Raw genomic sequence first — 9,104 nt, forward strand, 5'->3', positions numbered from 1 at the left:
AGACCAAAATTAATCAGTTATTTAATTTAAAGATCACATGTTGAATCCCTAACTTTGGAAACACAACATTCAGGAGACAAATCGGGTCATATGAAGTCATAGCAATGGACTGAATCAAATATTTCTCCTTCTCTCAACCTCTCTTTCTCCTTCTGTCTCCCCCTCTCTGTCTCTGTCTTTCCCTTCCCAGGGTGGCATTATCAGAAGCTAGCTTCTGCCTTAGGCTCCCAGCATCAGTGTAGTTCAGGGGCTGCTGCATGTCAGGGTGTGTGAAAGGGAGGTGTGATGGGTCTTGGTTTACTTTTGTGCCCTCATAGGTGTCCAGAGGCGTTGATTGCTCAGCAGTCATCTCTTCCACATTTTTATTCTCTGTTTGTTCCAGGCTTGGAGCTGGAGAGAAGTCCAGGAATTCTGAAGGACTGTGAATGAGGCCAGTCAATGACCTGTCCCTGTCAACAAGTGGTGTCTTCATCTGTACATCCTGGGAGCAGGCTTGCAGAGGTTTGGACTCTGCAGCAGACAGTGTCTGGCCTGAAGGTGTCAATCCCAGGGACCTCTCCATTTCCACCACTGCAAAAGAGTCAAGGAAGCAGTCAGTGCCTGGTAAGTGAGATGCTCCCCTCCGTTCAGCGCACCTCAGCACTCAGGCTCCTGTAGCAGTGGGACGGGCATTCCTATGAGCTCGGCTTGAGTAGCGAGGGCAGCCCCTCTTTCTGGAGACCTAGTAACTCCTCAGGTGTTTCTGGTGACCATGCAATATCATGTTTTCTCAGATGCTTGCGGGTTCCTTCCTGTTTGGGCAGTGTGTACATGTGTAGTAATCATGGGAGGAGGTGAAAGCTTTCCCTTGGTGTTTGGTCCAGTTACCCTCCCTTTTGTCTTGGAAACTGTACCTCTCATTTCTTAGAAGTTTGCTATTAGGCAGTTTGGTCCATAATTTTCAAAACTTACTCATCTCTGCCCGCTTCTTTCTGTTTATGGTATCACGCATAAGCTCCCAGAAGCATGAATTTTTGTGTGGGTTTAGGTATCCAAACCCAGCTCCACATTCCTGAAAGGAGTTCAAGAACCCTGACTTTCCTTGAGCTCCCATTTCACAGACTTTTTATAAGTGACATGAAAATTAATTTAAGAAGGTGAAATCTTTAAGCTTGAGTGTGACTTTATAGTAGAGAACACATCAACATGATCATGGACTTGGGTCACTGCTGAAGAACCACAGAGAAAGAGAAAGAAAAAGAAAAGAGAGAGCAAGAAAGAGATAGAGAGAGAAAGAGAGACAGAGAGAGAAGAGGGGAGAGGGAGAGAGAGAGAAGAGGAGAGAGAGAGAGAGAACCACAGAGAAAGAGAAAGAAAAAGAAAAGAGAGAGCAAGAAAGAGATAGAGAGAGAGCGAGAGAGAAGAGGAGAGAGAGAGAGAGAGAGAGAGAGAGAGAGAGAGAGAGAGAGAGAGAGAGAGAGAGAGAGAGAGAGAGACTCTGCCCCCACTTAGCAGTATTCCACAGGTCCACCAGACTCTCACTATAATTTCACAACAGACACTTGGAATATGGAAGGAACATTTCCTCCAGGACAGATTCAGAGTTGCATTGCTCTGGAGTCCGATTTCAACTCAGGAAAAATCAAGTGTTACCAAACCAGAAAATTCTTGCTGTCTTCAAGAATCCCAAGAAATAGATTAGGAAGGAGGTGACTGTATTGTATTGGTGCATGGGACTGCTTAGTTTGGGCAGTGACATGTGTCCTTTGGCACATGCCTTGAACATAATGAAGTATGGCTGTCACTCACTGTCTTGCATTGTCTCTCATTATAGAGAATGAAGATGAGGATGGTGAGCCAGAGCCAAAGCTAACCTGCCAGGACTCCCGTTCTTCCTGTGTGTGGACATCCAACGCTAAAAGGAAGATCTGAGTCTCCTTTGAGTGTGGATCTCACTCCTTCCCCTCCTGGCTTTACTCACCTTGAAGACTGCTGTCTGGCATGGCTTGAGCAGGTGTGGGATTGTAGATGGCAGAGGTGGAGAAATGGTTTGGACATTTGCTGGCTGAATCTCCTTTAGCACCATCACCATCTCTGGTGGTAGGGTGGGACTCCCAGGGTAGGACACAGAGTCATCAACACTGCCCGAATCCTCCAGCCATTGCGGTCACAGACTGTTGTGGCCATAGTCATAGAGCTGACTGCCTTCCAGGTGGGAAGGTGCCAGGCTATATCCTTGCTTTGGCACCTCTAGTGGTGTGGCCTGGACAAGACTAGCAGACAGTGTTGGATAGGAAAGGACTAAGGAATTGGGATCTAAAATATTATCACTCGGACTGCTATAGACAGGCAGGGAGAGTGGTATTCTGGTCAGTGACAGTTACAGTGAAGTCCAGGGATAGACCCCCCTTCCTGTCAGTGCTTCCTGTGAGATCCCACTGGAGAACACCTGGACAGGAGAGTGCCGAGGCAGAGATCAGGCTCTGGTCAGTCAGCGAAGTCAGCATGTTCGTGCTAACTCCTTGGTAGGGGTAGGCACTGTCCATGAGCTGCTGGCAACAAGTGCTGGAGTCCGATGCCAGGAGCCATGCTGAACTCACAGCTGGGTTCAAGACCCTGGAGAAGTTGCCCACACTTCCTGCTGAGGGTGTGGCCTTCCTCAGCAGAGACACAGAGGGTGGCAGAGCACATTCTGTCCCAAAGAAATTTTCTGTAAGAAGCAAGAGGACAGTGGAAAAATGGTGAGATGAAAGCTTTGTAGCTTCCTGTGACGAGCTGTGTTATCTCCAGTTTTACAGCCTGGGAGAGTCTAAGACCTACGTTCCCTCACATACCCCAAAGAAAATGGTTCAGAATGATCATTGGTACTGGATAGGATGACACTCATTCGATGAACTGCTTGTTCTTCCTGTGTGGGTATGGAATTCCTAGTTGATCCACTTGGACCCTTGCTCTGATCTGGACACTGCCCTTCCTTGGCCTGCATTGCCTTGTTCTTATCCCTGCTGTGACACTGCTTCACAACTGTGTTCAGAGGCAGGAAACGGAAGTGTTTAGAGGTGGGAGAACCTTAGACAGCTTCTCACGCCTGTGCCTTCAGCCTGTTTGGAGCAGTTCCTGCTCTACAGAGAGAGACAGTGTCTCTCCACCTAGACCAGTCCGGCCTGGAAATCACACACATTGCCCTGCCTCTGCCTCCCAAGAGCTGGTGCAGAAGGCACATGCCATGTCCACTTGGCTTGACACTACTATGAAATGATAACTCAGGAATTTCATAGATAGGTACTGTATTTAGCTAATTACCCTTCCTGGTCCATTCCTTGTATACTTTATGACCTCTTATTATTTATATAACCATTAAACACATATGCATATATGACTTCATGAATGTAACCTGCTGATATTTTTCTTTCTTTTTTTGCACCCGTTTACTGAGACCTCTTGAGATTGCTAATGTATTTTGGGGTTCATCTCTGAATAAGATTGTTTCTCAGTTTAACTGTTGGTTAAAAATTGTTCTTAAAGAGTTCCTCAGTAACTGTTAATTTTTTAAACTCTTCTAGTGAGGCATCCTTGTGAGAACCGCCTCCACACCTATCAGTTGTCCTTGTGCAGACAACAGCTATATGTGGAGTGCCCAGTCACACTTGATAACATCCAACACCACCCATGCATGTAAGATGTGGGGAATATTGCGGAACATGGGCTTCGTGGAGCGTGAGAGCCAGGGACCAGAGCAGGATACTGTTTTCCATACGTGACAGCGAACCTTTGCCCAGACTAATCCCAGCAGTGTGCTTGCCTAAACATGGCTCGGGAAATGGCAATGCCTTGTGCCTTGGATTTAAAATCTGTTGTTGTCTGAAGCATTCTGTTCCAAACTGCCTTTGTGTACCTCCAGGGCATCTCTGGAGTGCCTTCTTGTACTTTTAGATTTTCTAACCCTGAGTACCAGGTTTTCTCCCTTCCCCCATTTACTGTGAGTCTGTCTTTCATGTAACTCCCTCGATATTTCTTCCACTACAATAACTGCCCTTTTCAGAACCCACAGCCCTCTTAATCTTTTCCACTTTCCTTTTTTCATCCAGGGAAGTCCAAGTAACTCCAAAACATGGCAGCCATTCTCTCTGTCTATGTTTAACATTTATTTGGTGAGTGTGGAGACAGGCCAGTGTAGAACATCCTAGACTTGAAGGGACCTTCATCCCTTCAAGCTCTGCATGCTGTGATTACTGGTGTGTGCCACCATTCCTGGTGTGAACATTACTTTTGGAATATCCCTGAATTTGACATAATAAGTTAAAAGTAGTGGAGGGAGTCTGTCCTATTCATGGTATTGAGTGCTAGATCTCTGCATACCTTCTTCATGTTCCCAGGGTCTCTTGAGTTTAGCACCATCAAGATGGGCCTGATTTTATTCCCTGTTTACTTGCCTCTTAAGACTTGACAATACAGAGCCCAGAGCATGGAGACACTCTTATCTCCTTGAGGTGAATGGAAAACACTTGAGAGTAAACTGTCTGTCCAAAATCACATACCTAGTAATAACCAAAGCTAAATCTGGCATTTGACTTGAGATAGCTATATCAACATCAATAGTATCCCCATTAAACAAAGATTTAAAAGTGTAGTAAAAATAACTGGGAGAAGGGATCCACAACACTTTGTAAAGTTTCTTTCCTTACCGACATGGTCAGAGGGATAGTATCAGCAATCCACAGTACAATGGCGCTAGATCATTGGTTCTCCTTGTCTCATGAGCTGACCTAGTGGCCAGTGTGTCCAATACCAGACAGCACTCACTGGTCAGTGGTCACAGCTTACCTGTGATGATCCAAACCTGTGCATCACTGTGGAAACAGAAAGATTCTAGCAGGTGCTGGTAGGGTTACAGGGAGATTGATGTCGTAAATCAGGCAGCAGCCAATGGCAAGGTCAGATTCCAAGCTAAAGGATGGGGTTGGTTGGAGAGGATGCCAGGAGACCAACAGTAGCCATGGAGGCTGAGGTGTGGGCTAGTGAAAGGAGGCAATCCTGGCATGGAAGTCTTGCTTCCCATGATGTCTAGCCTATGTATCATGGCAGTTCTTTTATGGTTCACTGATGAAAATGTGTATAAAGTGCATATGATGTGTCACATTCCAACAGAAAGTGTCCCATCACCATATACTGTACATACAGTCAGTAGCCTTGGACAGGAAGGAGAGGAGCACCTAGATTGAGGGACTCAGATGAGAAACTCTTTCAGTTGATCTTATTTATGGGCTGTCAGCATCTTTGCATGACTCAAAGAAGAGAATTAAGGGCTCCTTTATGGCTGTGTTGAAGGGCAGGGCTGAGTGCATTGAGTGCACATTGGATGATGAGCTCCAAGACGCTACTCTTTGGCTTTCTTTCTGGAGTCCAGCCTGGGACAGCACACACTAAGGAAGGACTGTCTTCTCTGCTTTTCATCCCTTCTTTGTAAGATTTCATCCTTGGAGCCGCTTGACACTGCATCCTTACACACTCATGGGCGAATTAATGTGAAGTTCCAGGAGCAGTGGTCTTCTGTTCCTCATGAAGATGCTTGTAATTGGAAGTTGCTGGGAGAAGCAAACAGCCGAGGGGCTGATGGTGAGTCAGGCTGTGCATGTTCCCTCTGTCAAGCCTCGGTTGCTCTTCTGCTGCCCAGACTCGCCTACCTCTGGATGTTTTTTCTTCTTCTCGTCTATTGTTTTCCTGAGATAGGCTTGTTTCTGTAGCACCTGTTGTTCTAGAACTGACTGTGCATCTCATTCTGGCTTCAGACACATGGACAGTCTTTTTTCTTGCCTCCCTTCTTATAGTGCCAAGGTTTTGAGCCAGTGAGTCTGGCTGCTTTCTTTCTTCATCCAAAAGTATGAGTATGACAGCTACCAAAGCTTCTTCCAGATCACCACACTGTTGTTGATATATTGTTCACCCCAATAAACTTCTCTGGGGGTCAGAGAACAGAACAGCCACAATATTAAACATAGAGGTTAGGCATTGGTAGCACACGCCTTTAATCCTAGCATTCCAGAGGCAGAGATCCATCCAGATCTCTGTGAGTTTAAAGCCCCACTGGAAACAGCCAGGCATGATGACTCATGCCTTTAATCCCAGGAAGTGATGGCAGGAAGCAGAAAGGTATATAAGGCATGAAGACCAGGAACTAGAAGCCTGGTTAAGCTTTTAGGCTTTTGAGCAGCAGTTCAGCTGAGATCCATTCTGGATGAGGACTCAGAGGCTTCCAGTCTGAGGAAACAGGATCAGCTGAGGAACTGGCGAGGTGAGGTTAGCTGTGGCTTGTTCTGCTTCTCTGATCTTCCAGCGTTCACCCAATACCTGGCTCTAGGTTTTTTTTTTTATTTTTATTAATAAGTACTTATAAGATTCGTGTTACACCACACGCTCTGTAGAATCCTGGGCTTCTAGCATTCTCTGCTGTGCTTGGGTCTGAGGCCAGGATAAATAGAGATTGGAACACTTGGAGGAAGAAGGCATTTTTTGGTACTGGATGCTGGGTTACATGAAAAAAGCAAAGTAGGTATTTTTGCTTTATATGTAAAAAGAATAACAATTCATTTCCCATCTCAGTGTATCTCCACAGACAGGAAAGTTTTAGATTTTTTTTTAAATATGGGGAAATCTTGTGTCTTTTCTCATTTTGGTTTGTATTGTATCATCCTTTCTGTCAGTCACTGGTAGTTTCACAGACTATATTGTGGCATGGTACTAGTATGCATTTACATACGTTTCTTATTCTAACTGTGTAGCACGAATCTTAAAAGTTCTTATTAATAAAAATAAAGCCAGAGCCAGGTATTGTGGTGAACGCTGAAAGATCAGAGAGACAGAACAAGTCACAGCCACACCACCTCATCTCACCTCATCAGTTCTTCAGCTGATCCTGTTTCCTCAGACTGGAAGCTTCTGAGTCCTCATCCAAATAGATCTCAGGTGAACTGCTGCTCAAAAGCCTAAAGCTTAACCACCCTAGTTCCTGGTTTTCATGCCTTATATACCTTTCTGCTTTCTGCCATCACTTCCTGGGATTAAAGGTGTGAGTCACCATGCCTGGGTATTTCCTGTGTGGCCTTGAACTCACAGAGATCCGAATGGATCTCTGCCTCCAGAAGGCTAGGATTAAAGATGTGAGTGCCACCATTTTCTGGCCTCTGTGTCTGTCTAGTGGCTGTTCTGTTCTCGGACCCCAGATAAATTTATTAGGGTACATAATATATTGGGGACCATATCACCCATATTTCCCCTTTTTTGGCTAAAATTAAGAAGCTTATAACTAATACAAGAAAAACTATATCCAATAAGTATATACAATATATACAGTCAAGAATTACATTAACGTTGTCTAGTCCATTAACATTTGACAGATGCAGATGAAAAATTCCATTAATATATAACAATGTCCAGTCCATTAACATTTGATAAACTCAGAAAAAAATTTCATTACTGATCCTATTTAAAACAAATAATTCCTTTTAAAAAGGAGATTCAATAATCTTCCTTTATATCTTATCCTATCCATGTTCTCTCTTCTTTCTTTTCATAATAGATTCAATAATCTACCTTTTGTCATTTTTATATCTTCCCCTTTTTTCTTTTTAGAGTAGATTCAATGATCTACCCATTTATCCTATTATTTCTTTATCTTTTTTCTCAGTGTAGATTCAATGATCCTCCTCATATCTATATTCTCTTTTTTCTTTTTTAAACAAGAACTCTGAATCTAATCTCCTTGTTCAGCTTTTTTCCTGACTGTTAACAATTAACAACTTGTAACCAACCATCATAAACAATGACAATATCTATAACTCATTAAACAACCAAAAACCTCCCATCCCACCTCTTGGGAATGTGGGTGTCGTTTTCTTAAAATTACTTCCTGCTTTCTGGGAGTGAAGACATCTTTAGGGGATCCTGAAAAAAAAATTTTTAGGTTAAGTATCAAGTCCTGTATCATTTGTCCAGTCGCTGTATAATAGGAAAGTGCAGGGCTTGTTTCAATTCCTTGCTCAAGTTGTCTGTGAATCTAGATCCTCTCAGCTAGTCATCTTGAAATTGTCCTGAACAGTTTGTAGTCCAAAATTGATCTCTCTGTAGTGTTAATCAGTTTAATGGCTTTACCATAGTCCATGTGGAATCATCTTTGTGGGGTCCCATGATCCTTTTGAAGATTTCAAAGTTGCTGTCATGGTTCCCTGCAGATTGTGTGTGTGTGTGTGTGTGTGTGTGTGTGTGTGTGTGTGTGTGTGGTTTGTTTGTTTGTTTTTAGAGACAGGTTTTCTCTGTGTAGCTTAGCACCTTTCCTGGAACTCACTTGGTAACCCAGGCTGGACTCGAACTCACAGAGAGCTGCCTGGCTCTGCCTCCCGAGTGCTGGGATTAAAGGTGTGTGCCACCACCCCCAGCTTTTTTTGAGGGGGGGAGGTGAATGATGGAAGATCAGAGAAACAGAACAAGCCACAGCCACACCACCTCACCTCACCTCATCAGTTCTTCAGCTGATCCTGTTTCCTCTGACTGGAAGCTTCTGACTCCTCATCCAAATGGATCTCAGCTGAACTGCTGCTCAAAAGCCTAAAGCTTAACCACCCTAGTTCCTGGTTTTCATGCCTTATATACCTTTCTGCTTTATGCCATCACTTCCTGGGATTCAAAGCTCACTTCCTGGGATTAAAGGTGTGAGTCACTATGCCTGGCTGTTTCCAGTGTGGCCTTGAACTCATGGAGATCCAGATGGATCTTTGCCTCCAGAAGGCTAGGATTAAAGGTGTGAGTGCCACCATTTTCTGGCTTCTATGTCTGTCTAGTGGCTGTTCTGTTCTCTGACCCCAGATAAACTTATTAGGGTACACAATATACTGGGGAACACAATATCACCCACATAACTGCCTCAGAAAGCACTAACTAATATGACAATGTCTACCAGTCCTTACTGAAAATGACCCTGGACCCCTGTTTAGCTCTCCTCCTGCAGGCCCATGAGGTGTCAGAGCTTTCACTCAGGACCTCCTTTCCACTGAGCTAGTGCTGTAGAATGCAGCTACATGCCCAGCTCTGTAGAACTGTTCCTCCATGCAGATGGTTTCGTGTTTTGCATG

The 9,104-nt window shown here is 44.4% G+C and overlaps 1 long non-coding RNA gene across 2 annotated transcripts; it reads right to left on the minus strand.

Moving 5' to 3' along the window:
- Positions 1-348: 348 nt before the first annotated feature.
- Positions 349-8,752, minus strand: LOC143269291 (uncharacterized). 2 transcript variants are annotated; one of them, XR_013045690.1, is made up of 5 exons: positions 8,489-8,752; positions 7,847-7,920; positions 2,814-5,937; positions 1,961-2,689; positions 349-570 (listed from the first exon to the last, which is right to left on the minus strand). It is a non-coding gene; the product is annotated as an uncharacterized LOC143269291 (long non-coding RNA). The 2 variants fall into 2 exon arrangements; XR_013045689.1 differs by having other exon boundaries at positions 1,961-5,937; positions 8,489-8,751.
- Between the last annotated feature and the right edge of the window lie 352 nt (positions 8,753-9,104).

This window comes from Peromyscus maniculatus, chromosome 18 (assembly GCF_049852395.1).
Source record: "Peromyscus maniculatus bairdii isolate BWxNUB_F1_BW_parent chromosome 18, HU_Pman_BW_mat_3.1, whole genome shotgun sequence".
Lineage (NCBI taxonomy): Eukaryota > Metazoa > Chordata > Mammalia > Rodentia > Cricetidae > Peromyscus > Peromyscus maniculatus.